This window comes from Nelumbo nucifera, chromosome 3, assembly GCF_055504915.1.
Source record: "Nelumbo nucifera cultivar China Antique chromosome 3, China Antique-T2T, whole genome shotgun sequence".
Classification (NCBI taxonomy): Eukaryota; Viridiplantae; Streptophyta; class Magnoliopsida; order Proteales; family Nelumbonaceae; genus Nelumbo; species Nelumbo nucifera.
In genome coordinates, this window is record NC_142651.1 from 94,797,712 (window position 1) to 94,811,398 (window position 13,687).

The 13,687-nt window shown below is 37.2% G+C and overlaps 1 pseudogene; it reads right to left on the reverse strand.

Moving 5' to 3' along the window:
• Window positions 1–4,365: 4,365 nt before the first annotated feature.
• Window positions 4,366–7,104, reverse strand: LOC104586594 (G-type lectin S-receptor-like serine/threonine-protein kinase SD2-5; annotated as a pseudogene).
• Window positions 7,105–13,687: the final 6,583 nt, after the last annotated feature.

Genomic DNA, 13,687 nt, shown 5'->3' on the forward strand with positions numbered 1-13,687 from the left:
ATTTGATAGAAAACAAGAATGAATCAGAAAGTTGAGGGAAGCTTCTTAACAAATTTCAATTTATCTCTTATTTTCTTCACACCAAACACAAATTAATAGTATTAATAGGGGAATTATGCTCATTCAATAATTTCATATGGCTTTGATTTTTTTGTTGTTTAGAACTTCTCGTATAGAGTTATTGAATACCTTCCATGTACCAGAGTGAAGAAAGGCAAAGTGGCCAACGGACTTAAGTAGTCAAGAAATAGGTAGATAATCTTTAGGTCATGAATTTCATGTTGAGTCACCAGCAATACTAGTTTTTTCCATTTGGTAGATTTCTGCATAGCAAGCAATGCAATGAAGCAAATGACTCCTCTAAGTAACTGCTGGTTTTTCCATTTAGTAGTTTTTTTCATAATGAACACAAATCAACATCAAGTAACCATGTTTTGGAGATTACCTAATAACTTTAGAAGTTCAAAGCCAAATAAAGGACTAGCTAAATTGGGTTTACATTCTTATGAAAACATATAATTCAAAAATATGAAAATTGAGAACCATGATGGACAAACATAATGGTAGAATGAGAAGTTGAAACCTATTAAGAGTCTAAAGTGATCAAACCCTCATTAAATCAATGATGACATCTGTCAAAAGACTTGCTGAAGTGTAAAATTTAATAAGAAATGATTGTTTGTGTCAAGCAGTTGAAAATTACACATGCAATAATTCAACTAATGGAAGAAAAGAAGAAGAAGAAGAAGAAAGAAGTTTCAGTAAGAGGTTGTGGAAGAAGAAGAGGAAGGGAGAGAGAAAAGGAGAATTTGAACCTCTCTCTCTAGCCCCCTCACATCACTTTTGTTAATCTTAATTCTAAGAATGAGTACAATTACTTATATGCCCATAATGGGGCGGCCAACACTAAAGAATTAATCAAAGAAGCAAAATGGGCTCATAAATACCAAACATAACATAAACACTACTTAAAATAAAATAAAGAGCACTAAGGCCCATTCAGCCCATTCTCATTACACTCTCCCTCAAATTGAGCATAGATGTCAATCATGCCTTGTTTTCTTACATAATGTTGAAGCTTTGCCTTTGGGACTCCCTTAGTTAGAAAGTCTATTAGATGCTCTTTTGATGCAATGAAAGGCAAGCACATCTCCCCTGAAGCCACTCTTTCCCATATAAAGTGTTTGTCTACCTCAACGTGCTTAGTTTTACCACACTGAAGCAAGTTGTGAGCAATGTTAAAAGTGGCTTGGTTATCACAATACAACATTAGTGGCTCATCACATGAAACACCCATCTCATCAAGGAGAGATCTAAGCCATAATAACTTAGAAATCCCATGGGCCATAGTTTTATACTCTACCTCAACTGAAGATATAGCAACTACTAATTGCTTTTTGCTTCTCAAGGAAACATATTTCCGACTATCATAGCACAATATCCAGATTTCCTGCCCAATCAACACTTAGCATAACGCCCTTTGTGTGGCAATCATATGTGTATCTCTAGGAGCATACATGAACTAGCCGATGACACTCACAACATATGAAATGTCAGGATGAGTCATACATAAATAAAGAAGTTTCCCTAGTAATCTCTAAAACACTCTCCTGCCAATTAAAAGTTCTCTATCATTAGCTAAGAGTTTATGATTCACATCAATAGGGGTAGAGACGGGTTTAGCACCAAGTTTTCTAGTTTCAGTAAGAAGGTCTAGCACATACTTCTGCTGAGAAATAAAGATACCTTCCTTGGACCTAGCAACCTCAATGCCAAAGAAAGTCACAACTCCCTTAAATCTTTAATTTCAAATTTAGAACCGAGGAACTTCTTGAGAGCACTAACTTCTTCTGTATCATCTACATAAACAATAAGGAATGCCACTAAAGTGTCTTTCCTCTTTACAAAGAAGGTATGATTTGATTGAATTTGAGTGTAGCCGAATTGAACAAGAGCAGTTCTAAACATATCAAACGAAGCACGTGGAGATTGTTTCAGGCCATAAAGTGATTTTTTCAATCTACACACCTTACCTTGCATTTCCTTGTTATATATACCAGGAGGAAGGGGCATATATACCTCTTTGTGAGATTACCATTCAGGAATGCATTCTTAACATCAAACTAATACAAAGGCCAATCATAGCTCCCTACTAAGGATAAAAGAACTCTTATTGAAGTCATCTTAGCAATTGGAAAAAAAGGTCTCAGTGTAATCTACCCTTGCTATATATACCATGAGCCTTATACCTCTCAATTAACCCATCTGCACGATACTTGATAATGAAAACCCACTTGCATCCAACAAGTTCCTTTCCAACTGACAAGTCAATATTATCCCAAGTATTGTTTTTATGAAGGGCTTCAACTTCAGTACTCATAGCATCCCTCCATTCTAGTGTGGTTAAGGCTTCTAAAACAGACTTTGGGATGGATTGGGAGGAAATGGAGGCTAGAAAGGCATAGTAGGATGGAACAAAAAGCCATAGGAAAGGTGTTTGGAAATACAATGAACTGTGCATTTCCTCTTACCTTTTCTCAAAGCAATGGATAGGTCAAGGTTTTGAAATGAGGGTGCTGGTGGAGGAGGTGATGGATATGTCATCTTTTCAATAATTAGAAGTGCTTGAGACTCAACTAGAGGTGTGGGACCAACCTATGTTTACTTTTGCCTTTGCCACTGGTACCACCTCTGGAGAATAGGATGAGTGGGAAAAACTAGAGGACTAGCAGGAAGAGGGGGGGAGAAGGTATGGAAAACTTAAAAGGAGAGGATCCCTCCATAGGAATAGGGGTAATTGTGGAGGACTCGACATAGAACTCAACTAGAGTTAGCAAAGGAAGAGATGAAGAAAACAACTCAAGGGATCTCTCCCCCTCAGAAGAACAACTATAAAAAGGAATTGACTCTGCATAGGTGACATTCATGCAGACAAACTAGGTGCCACTAATGGGATCAAAGCAACAATACCCTTTTTGTGTGGAGGCATAACCAAAGAAGATACACTTCTAAACCTTAGGATCAAACTTGTGTCTTTTAGAACTAGGAATGTGGCCATAACAAGTGCAACCAAAGACCTATAGACGAATAGAGAAAATCTTAATACCAGGAAAGATGACTTCAAAAAGAGATCTTAACCCCAAGACTCAAGAAGGCATATGGTTAATAAGGTAGGTAGTTGTTAAAACTGCATCACCCCAAAACTTCACACAAACATTGATAGAAAAAAGAATGCTCCTTGCAACTTCCACAATGTGTCTATTTCTCCTCTCCACTACTCCATTTTGTTGTGGAGTACGGGCACAAGAGCTCTAATGAACATCCCCAAACTTCTTAAGATAGGAGGTAAAGTCCTTAAAATATTCCTCAACATTGTTTAATTGAAGTATTTTGATGTGGGTATTAAACTAAGTATGTGCTCATGGAACTGTTGCACAAGTTTAAGCACTTCAACATGAGAAAGCATAAGGCAAATCTAAGTATATCGTGAAAAACCATCAATAAACAGGATAAAATATCTATAACCACTCATACATGGTAAATGGTAAAGCCCCTACACATCAGAGTGAACAATATTAAAAGGAATAGTCGATATTTTATTACTTGAAGGATAAGTGTTCTTACAATTCTTTGAGAACTCATAAGATTCACAATGAAGACCTGATGGACTAATCCTTTTAAATAACTTTGGAAACAACTGACTTAATGAAGAAAAAGACAAATGACTCAAGCGATTAAGACATAATACGACTAGTGGACTTTGAAACAAAAGCACTTTCTTAGGTTGTACTTGGCTTTGCTCAGGTATGTCTAACAAATGGATCCCATTTGCCTTATGGCCACTCCCAATCACCTTTTGAGATTCCATATTCTGAAAAACACAATATGAATGAATAAAGGCTACATTACAATTCAGAGATTTAGTTAAATTACTAATTGAAAGCAAATTGACATTAAGTTTAGGTACATGAAGAACAAATGATAAGGTCAGGGCATTAGATGTCTTAGTGTCTCTCTTTCTCGTGATAGGGGCAAGAGAGCCATTAGCAAGGGATATCTTATCTCGACTAGAAAAGAGTTGGTAAAAGGTAAATAACTGTGAAACACTGATCATATGGTTAGAAGCATCAAAATCAATTATCCAAGGGGTTTTATGAGTACTTGAGACAGAAGCATGATGGATAGTGGCACGAATACTTGAGTGAGCATATGTAGAGGAAGGAATAGTCTCTGAAGGAGTTGTAGCAGTGGACTCCAAATGATTGATAATTCGGCTATACTTCTCATATTCAGCCCTGGTGGCTGTAAGTTGTTCTCCCACTGACTTCTCTCCACCCTGTCAACATTCACTCTGTGAAGAGGTGGCTACATTTTCATTTCCACATTTTCTAGTTTCAAACCTTTTTCCACCATTTTCGTTCTTGAGTCTAGCGAATGAGCTCTAGATGCAACTTCCAACATGTGTCTTTTCTTGACTTGACCCAAACCATCCAAGCATTTCACTGCAACTTTTGTGCCATTTCCCAGAGTCCCTTCAAAAACCGATCCAAATCCTCCTCCAAGCTTCTTACAAAAATTCTCTGTTGCATCTTTGAGATCTTGATAAGAGAACCTCCTAGGCATTCCTGGTACTTGATGCAAATCATCCTCCTCATATTCCTTATCATCAATTTTTTTCCTATAAAGAATAATCAAGATGCAAACTACAATAAAAACAGCAAACGGAGTTGCAATACTGGAACCCAATACTACTGCAGTATGGTTAGTTTTCATTTCAAGAAGGGATGGAATGGGAGAGACATCTGATGCTGAAGCCATTGTGGTGCTATTACTTTGCACCTTAATTAATGCAGATGAGTTATAACGAATCTTTTCCTTGTTGTTGCTTATCAAGGAAAACAGTTGAGATGGTAGAAAGCGACTCCCATCAGAAGAATTATCAAAATAACGGACAAAACAGCCTTGCAAGAACAACTCTTCAAACAAACCTGCTTACAACTCTCCATACTGGTGCCATTTGTGTTTGCAACATCCGCATTAAAAGTGTATTAAGTAATGTCCTTCAACGCAAGAAATTTGTGATACTGAGAAGCTTCACAAGACAATGGAGAAATTACTTGAAATAGCTACCATTTAATTGCTTGAAATAGCTAGTCTCATCATCAGTTCCATCGGGACAACTGTAGTTACCATTTGAGCAAGCACCATGATGGAGGTAGATTTGGCCCGACCCCTCGGTTGTGCGACACGTGGAAGAAGACGAGATGACCTGGCAGGAATGCCAGTTCGGCACGATGACTTAGCACGGCCATATCCCGGAGAGAAGTTCGAACTCCCGAGCTCCTCAAAGAGAGGCCCGAGCTCCCGAGCTCCCCAAAAGGAAACCCGAACTCTCCCTAAAGGATCCCGAGGCTAACAGTGAAGCCCGCAAGGGGCAAGGCCGGGGCCAGCCCCCCTCGAGCCAGTTCGGACCATGTGCCAGCACTTCGGGATAGTAGGACCTACTCATCCGAACTCAAGACTTCACCTCGCGCACCACTCCGACACCTCGGCTCCAGGTTGCGTGACTGTGAAACCGTACCTGACATCCGTACTCTGAGGCAGCACGCCTGATTGGTCTGGGTCTGACAAACAGCAATCACGCCGTAACGGCCACCTGCCACCGCCATCTCAGTTGTGGCAGAGGTGGCCCTGACAGAGAGAATAGTGGCGATTATGCCTGCCCCCCACAGAGGCGGTTATACTTGACTTAGCAGAAATTTGGGAGTAAGTGCACCAGGTGGCTATAAGAGGCCTTCCTCCCCCAAGAGAAAGAGGTATGTGATATTTGTGCTTTCTGGTCTTGAAATCTCTTATTTCCCCTTGCCTTATCAAGAGTATTAATTTGAGATTCGGAGTGTTCAACCCGGGTTCCTCCCTGGAAATCTCCAGCTCCTTCTTTGTTTCAGGCACCTTCAGCTCCGTCAAAGGCGAGGTAACCGGCAGCCAGGACCGACCATTGCGCATCATCACACCATATTCCCCACAAACCGTGGGGTAGTTACACTCGTAGTAATGCCCCGCCAGCAAATCGGTCACTCCCTTCCATCCGCTCGTCCACTCATAAACTCTCAAATGCCCGTGTGGCTCCAACTTCAGATACTGAGATGGCAGCGCTGAAGACAAAGTAATATTATTACCATCTGTTTGATTTTGCTTGGCGATCGATATTTAGTCAATAAGAGTTCCATTCAGGAAACTGACTGATGTCCTTCTCCATCCGTTTTGTTATCAGTGAACTTCAGCATGAAATAGACCTGCGGAGGATCAGTCTCGGTGAAGAGAAACAAGCCTCTATTAGTAATGTTTAGTGAAAACAAGCCTCCAGTCCAGTTGGTTAAGCATATGCTAGCAGTCAGCTTCTTTCCTTCCAACTTCTGTCCAGGGACCAAACAGTCTGTTGGGTGATCAAAAGATTGCCAGATGATACCGTTGTTTCTATCAAAAAGCACAAGATTTCCTGTCTCAGTCATGTTTAAGCACACCACGAACTTACCACTGGTCTATGCTGACCAAATTAAAGTCCCATCAAAGTCCCTCAAATTCAAATCTCCATCTGCAGTGAGCTGCAAGGTTGCATTAAGTCCGACGGGTTTGTCTCGATTGGCAGTCCAGACTACTTGTGGGAATCCCAAAGTGGGCATCACGATTCCACCTCCGCTGTTGGTCTGGACTACCAAGATGGCAAAGAGATAAGAGTCGCAGTTGCCGTTGCAGTAGAAGCCACTGGCATATGCTGGGCCGTAACCGGCTAAGTTTCTTCTGAGAAGAATTGATCTTACCAATGACCCGTCTGAGAAAGGTACTGAATGAGGAAGTAAGCCGTTGTTGATCCAGAAGTGGAGAAATTGGCGATGGGATAATCAAAAGTTTGGGCGTTAATTGAACACGAAGAAGAGAATAGAAAATAGAGAATGTGAGCAAGAAAACAAACCAGAATCCTACTCATGTCCACCTACAATCCTGGCGGATGAGGAGATTCAGATGCCCCTAGATCCTCAAACAAATTAAGCTTAAATGGAAATGAAATGGAAGAAACGAGAGGATTAACCTGGAAACAGCAGGGAGGGGTCGTTCTTATTATCATCTATATATAGCAAGTATTGACATTTGAAGTATTGAATTCTTGGATGGACTTCTGAAGATGCAAGTGTCAATAGAATTTTTTAATCACATTTTGTTCCAACCAAGCTACCAACTCTCAGACTTTAGATCAAGTCTTAGCTCGCTAAGCTATTACATGAGCATCAAAATTGCTTCGCCTGCAAAAGTGATGCCATCTAACTAAAACTAAAAAAAAGTCAACTGTTGCCAATACCTGTAAATTATTAATATTGAAATACAAAACCAGAGACCAAATTGAAATATAAAATATAGAAATATTGTATAAAACATTTACGCTGTGTTTGGTTTGAAGGAAAAAGTAGGGAAAAACATTTACGTCTTTCCCTACTTTTTCCTTCAACCAAACACAGCCTTAGGATACATCTCTACATTTCTTGTGTCTCTTGCCATCCATTGTTAAAAACATTGTTTCACTATTGCTAGTTTTTGTTTGGCTTTCATGTATCTGATCACACACTTACAGATTTTGGATGCTAAAATTTTTAATTTGTTCCTTGGAAGAGTTGCCAGATTCTTTTTTTGTAAGGAGGAAATCGGATTTCATTTTTCATAGTAGCATGCACACAGCATGTTAATTTTGGATGGTGACATGGCATTATATTAATATGAGGAACTTTAGCCACATATTACTAAATGTGAGCATCAATGGGAATCAGCTTTTCATGCCATTTAAAGGGTGTTATGGGATACTTTGTCTTAACTTTTGTATGCATGCGTTTAAAGGGTGTTATCTCGTTATGGTTTGATATTTTAATTTAACTTTTAGGGGTCCTATTTTTTATGGATTTTGAAAGAGGAAAGTTGGTTAATAGGATTTTGATTTTCATTGATCAAAAAGCTTAAGTTTTTTTTTTTTTTAGATTTATGTGGAGATTAGGGAAATTTTATTTTTCTGGGTATCACTTATTTGGGAAAAGTTGTCAACACTTAAATGACACAAAAAACCCTTTTTAATAATAGATTTTTATGGTTAAATTGGTCATTACCTTATTTATTTGGGAAATAAAAGAACATGAGTAAATGCACTTACCCGGGTAAGTCGTTCCCAAGAAACACTTACCCAGGTAGTGCATTTATCTAGGCAAGTTACTTACTGAAAAGCAAACAGGGCAAGGTAAAAGACTTAAAACTCCTCAGTTTGGATCTGCCACGTCATCTATCACACTTCAAAAGTATGTAGGGAAACAAATTACTTTTTCAATATTTAACTTTCTTTACTCATGAGTACATTATAATCATTTCAGGTTGAGTTTTAGGGGGCAAAATGAACAATATTATTCTAATCTTTTCCTGCCCTTTTATTTAATTTTTTTTTTTTTTCTGGAAAGGGTCATTGTGTAGGCATACCTAGTTCTGTTTCTTTTGCATTTATGATTCTTTGTGTATAAAGGGCAAATTTTATGGTTCAATTAGAATGAATGAATGTACTTTTGCTAACTACAATGCTTGAAGTACTTCATTGATTGAAAACAAGTTTACAATGTTTTTCCTATATTTACTTGTTCTTGTTTTATAGGAATGAGTCACCGCTAAGCATCCACTCTCAAATACCATCTTAAATGATTTCCTTCAGTTCTATTTACAGATATTGTTCTTGAAACTGTTCCATCTAATGCTCAAGTCTCTATACTATAAATTCTTAATATTTCTGAACTACCACGTTACAGCAATCTAATTCTCCATCCAAAAAATATTCTTGGTTTGTCATTCTATAGCCAAGCATGGGGTGTGTCTAGTAGTGGAGTTTCTGCCTTGGGAAAGGGTCTTAGTTTCTTTGCTTTGCTGAGGCTTGTCATGACTGTTTAGTCTTACATTTGCTTCTCTATTTTAATCTGCATTGCAGGGAGAGCATACACCAATTATGGTAGTTGCATTCTAGTTTTTCTTCTCAATTATTTGATACCATAATGTGGACAAGATTCATAACTGCCGAATGAGTTTGAGGAGAGACTATGTTTCAGAATTTCAGGCCATGTGGTTCAATTCTCATTATTTCTCATTATTTCTCATTCTTATCCAAGATGAAATTCTAAAATGGAAAAGAATGGGTAAAAATAGACAGAATGAGAAAATATTGCTATGAACCAAACACTTATTTCCTAAAAATGAATTATTTTCAGACTGACAAGTGTCTTATGTTGTTCATTTTCATTCTTAAAAAAAAAATGTATTGATATTCACAAACTGCCATCCTAGGTCTCCAATAGTCAATGTTTACTAATTGGCATAGATGTTTTGTAAAAGTACTTTCGTAAAAGTTATTTTATAAAATTACTTTCGTAAAAATGCTTTTATAAAAGCGCTTTCCAAAAAGTGCTTTTATACTTTCATACAAGTGCTTTCATAAAAGTACTTTTGTAAAAGTATTTTCATTAAAGTGCTTTCGTAAAAGTACTCCCACAAAAGTACTTTTGTAAAAGTACTTTCATAAAACTACTTTCGTAAAAGTACTTTCATAAAACTACTTTCGTAAGTCCTTTTATAAAAATGCTTTCGTAAAAGTGCTTTTGTAAAAGTGTTTCCGTAAAAGTACTTCCATAAAAGTGCTTTTGTAAAAGTACTTCCGTAAAACTGTTTTTATAAAAATACTTGAAGGGCAGTTGTGTCTTTTCAAATGCCACTTAACAATTGGTTAATTGATTAGAGGAATTGATAAGAGTCCCATTCTCAACACAAGAACCAAAATGACACCTTGGTCCCCTTGGTCCTTGGTCCAAAGTATGGGGTACTAATTGGGAATTTTCCCTTATAAAGATGGTGGTTTAATATAAAATCGACCTCATTACTCAAGACTCAGCCAAGAAGAAAATTTTCATATAGAATAGTAATACAGTTAACTTATACTGTTGTACAGACTACAGAGTGAGCATGGGCGTTCAATTCCAGTCATAACTTATACTGTTATACAGACTACAAGTCAATTCCTGTCCCCAATAATCATTGACAGAGCTACGAACTCATTTATGGAATTTGCTTTGAGTTTTGACAGTAATTCAATGAATGATCCTAGTAAACAATTCAACCCAGTGAAGTGGATGAAATAGGAATTTTGATGCTTCTTGCATTAACAATTAATTTTGATGCTTCTTGCATTAACAATTAATGCACCATTGCTTGTCTGGCTGGAAACCACTTTGGTCAGATTTTGAACTTCAAAGCCTATGAAATAGGAATTATGACTATTAATCTTGCTGAAGCTTGGGTTGTTTGGGAAGCCCACAATCTCACCCTCAATTTCAACGAAAAATTCAGCATCATTGAAGGAGATTCAAAGTTAGTTATTGAAAGTTTGAAGAGCCAAGTGGACCCTCTATGGAGACTTAGAAGGATCATCAAAGGTTGCAGGTCTTTGGTCAAGAGGATGGACGACTTCATCAAGTATGATCACACTTATCAGGAAGGAATTCGAGTTGCTGGTTGGCTTGCTAACTATGCTCATTCCAATCATATTTCTTACCTTCGTTGACTTATTTCTTAAAGGTTATATCTTGTGCTGACATCTGGGGAAGAGCTACCCCCGCCATGTGTGGCTCCTCTTTTCTTGTTTTTATCAAAAAAAAAATTCAAGTCATGACGTAAGGAAATTGATAAAAATGATAAAGAAAAGTTCCCCTTAGCCTCTAGTGAGGAGTTTGGAGTTGCTTATCAGAGTTGGCAGATCCTCGATTGTTGATTCTCATTGCTGATTAGAGCAGATAGCCATCAGATAATTTGAAGGCCAACCACTAAAGTTGAGCAAGATAGGCAACCCATGAACCAATTGTTGTCCGGATCTGCTCTTCATAGAGCACACCTCACAGCATGTCTTGGCCGCACATCAAGAACATCTTCTATACTTATATTTATTATTCATGGAGAGATGTTCTCAATACATGGTGGAATGTGGCTAGGAGGTTGGTGTGAGGAGCAGATCCCAAGGAAAGACATAATGAAGCAGATGCATATATGTCAACCTACGAGTATACTACTTTAGTGGGGCTAAGGCCTGATCTAAAAATTTATGGGCCTCAAGTGGCCCAGACCTAGGCCTATACTAAACATAAAACCCAAACCTGGGCCCGAGACCAGAAATTTGCAAGTTAGGCCTATCTTTGTTAGGTTGATGAGTCATTGTTTGTAGGAATGATATATTTTAGGGTAAATTACAAATAGGTACCATGTACTTGGGAAGTAATGATACTTAAGGTCTCTAACTTTTAAGTGTGACATTTTACCCTAAACTTTTAGAAATATACACTTGAGTTTGGCTCTGATAAAACTAATATTACATTGATGATGAAATTACAGAAATACCCATATTCAGATTTTTTTTAATTGTTTTTCATTGTTCCATTCAAATGCTTTTATTCTTTGTTGAAAAGAAGTATAGAGATGGTTTCATATGGAAAAAAATGAGTCAGATAAAAGTTCACTGAGCAAAAGAGAATCTAAACATGGACGTTTTTGTAATTTTCTCTCATTGTAACAGAGTTGGACTTAAATTAATGTATATTTCTAAAAGTTCAAGGTAACAAAAAGTGCTTTATACTTTCATAAAAGTGCTTTTGTAAAAGTACTCCCATAAAAGTACTTTCGTAAAAGTACTTTCATAAAAGTACTTTCGTAAAAGTGCTTCCATAAAAGTACTTCCATAAAAGTACTTCAATAAAAGTGATTTTATAAAAGTACTTCCATAAAAGTACTTCCATCCTAGTCATTTGTTAGAGCTATCATTTGCTTCCATGTGTCTTATATAAATTGAGGGTTCTACCACTACTTACATGCTATATCCCAACTTTCAGTGCTTAATTTTTCTTCTAAACTTGCTCTCCATTGTCTAGTACTTTTTGGTTTGGCTTAAACTGCCAAGAATGGACACTCCATGCGTCTCTTCTTTGGCTAATCTTCTCATTTAGTGGTTTATTGTTGCTTGAGCCTCATCCTCAGTGCCCTTATCTCATTCAGATCCTTCTTTGGCCACTCTAGTATCCTTATCAACCACATTGCTATGTCGCACAAGGCTCTTGTTTGCCCATGCCATGTACAAGTGAGTTAACTATCCAAGAAGCAACATTTGTAAGAATATTGTAACTCACTTGTATAACAGCCTGTTCCTATACTTGTAACTCACAAACTCACAATGCCCTTGTTTATTCATCCATTATGCTAGAAGGTCCTTGCATTTCACTTGTATAATTTAACTGAGGAAATTAAGTAAAAGGTTGTTTGGAGAAGCTTAAAAATAAATGAAAAAAATTTGTTTATACAATATGTTTTACTCTACTTAAGAAACAACATTTATTGATAAGTTATTGGTATATGCATGAGTGGTGCCCAGTAAATGTGTAAGTGGGACCTACAAGTAATATTTGTATGTGTTAATGAGTCCCGCAAATAACACTTAACATGTATGTAAGAGGAACCAACACGTATGTTTGCCAAACGATCTTTCGGTCTTTCTAGCTTTTGAAAAGATCTTTAAAAAATTGCAACCAAACGGTCTTTGGTCTTTGAAGATCTATTTGTGAAAACTCATCAATCTTTTAAAGTTTTGAGCTTTTGAAAGATCTTCCTAAAAAGACTTGCCAAATGCTTGTCTCGAGAACGTATGGAAAGATTGTTTGTTTCATGCTCGATCGGATTGGAAGGAGTACAAATACAAGAATATATATGTACAGTGCAAAGTTTTGTATTTTGTATTTCTAACCCTAAACCTATATTTGTACTGTACATATTACATATTTATATTTGTAGTACTCTTTCCAAACTGATTCTAACACTTGGAACAATATAAGTGTTAATTAATAACCTTAAATTATATGTTTAAGTAGAACAAGCTTTGAAAGTCTGTTATAGTGTTATAAACAAATAATAAGTTGATTGCTTGGTGCTCATAGAGGGATTCCTTAGTAAAACACACCACTGAAAATTTTCGTTTTGGCCCCGGTACGAAGGAGCTTCAAAGATCAAATTAAACAAACCCTACCTAATTTTGGAGGGACCAAGTTGATTTGTCTATTAAGGCTTACATGCATGGTCTCTCCGCACAATGCAACGCTGGAACTCCAAGGTTTTGTTGTATATAGGGAAAACTATGGTCCAGTCAATAAATTCTATAGGAAACGTGATTGGATACTGCTAACAGATAAAACTTTTGGATTACATAAACCAAAATTAAAGAAATTAATACAACAACCTCATTGGCATGAGCAATATCCACTGTCTCCTTCTCCGTGGTGTTCTCATTTCTGTTCTATTTAGGGAGATAAGATGGAAGTTCTTTGTTACAAAACTTTTTAATTCAAATAGATGCTCAAATTTTGTAGAACGATATCTATCTATCTATCTATCTATCTACCAGATCGGCTTCAATCAGTTCAAAGTCCATTCGAACACTGTTCGAACAGCCATCATAGCCTTGCATTGGGAATATCTCCCCATGAAATAAAGCATAGAAGTATGGAGATGTTCCGAATGCAAGGCTATCATGGCTGTTCGAATGGGCTTTGAACTGATTGAATCCGGTTTCTCTATCTACATATCT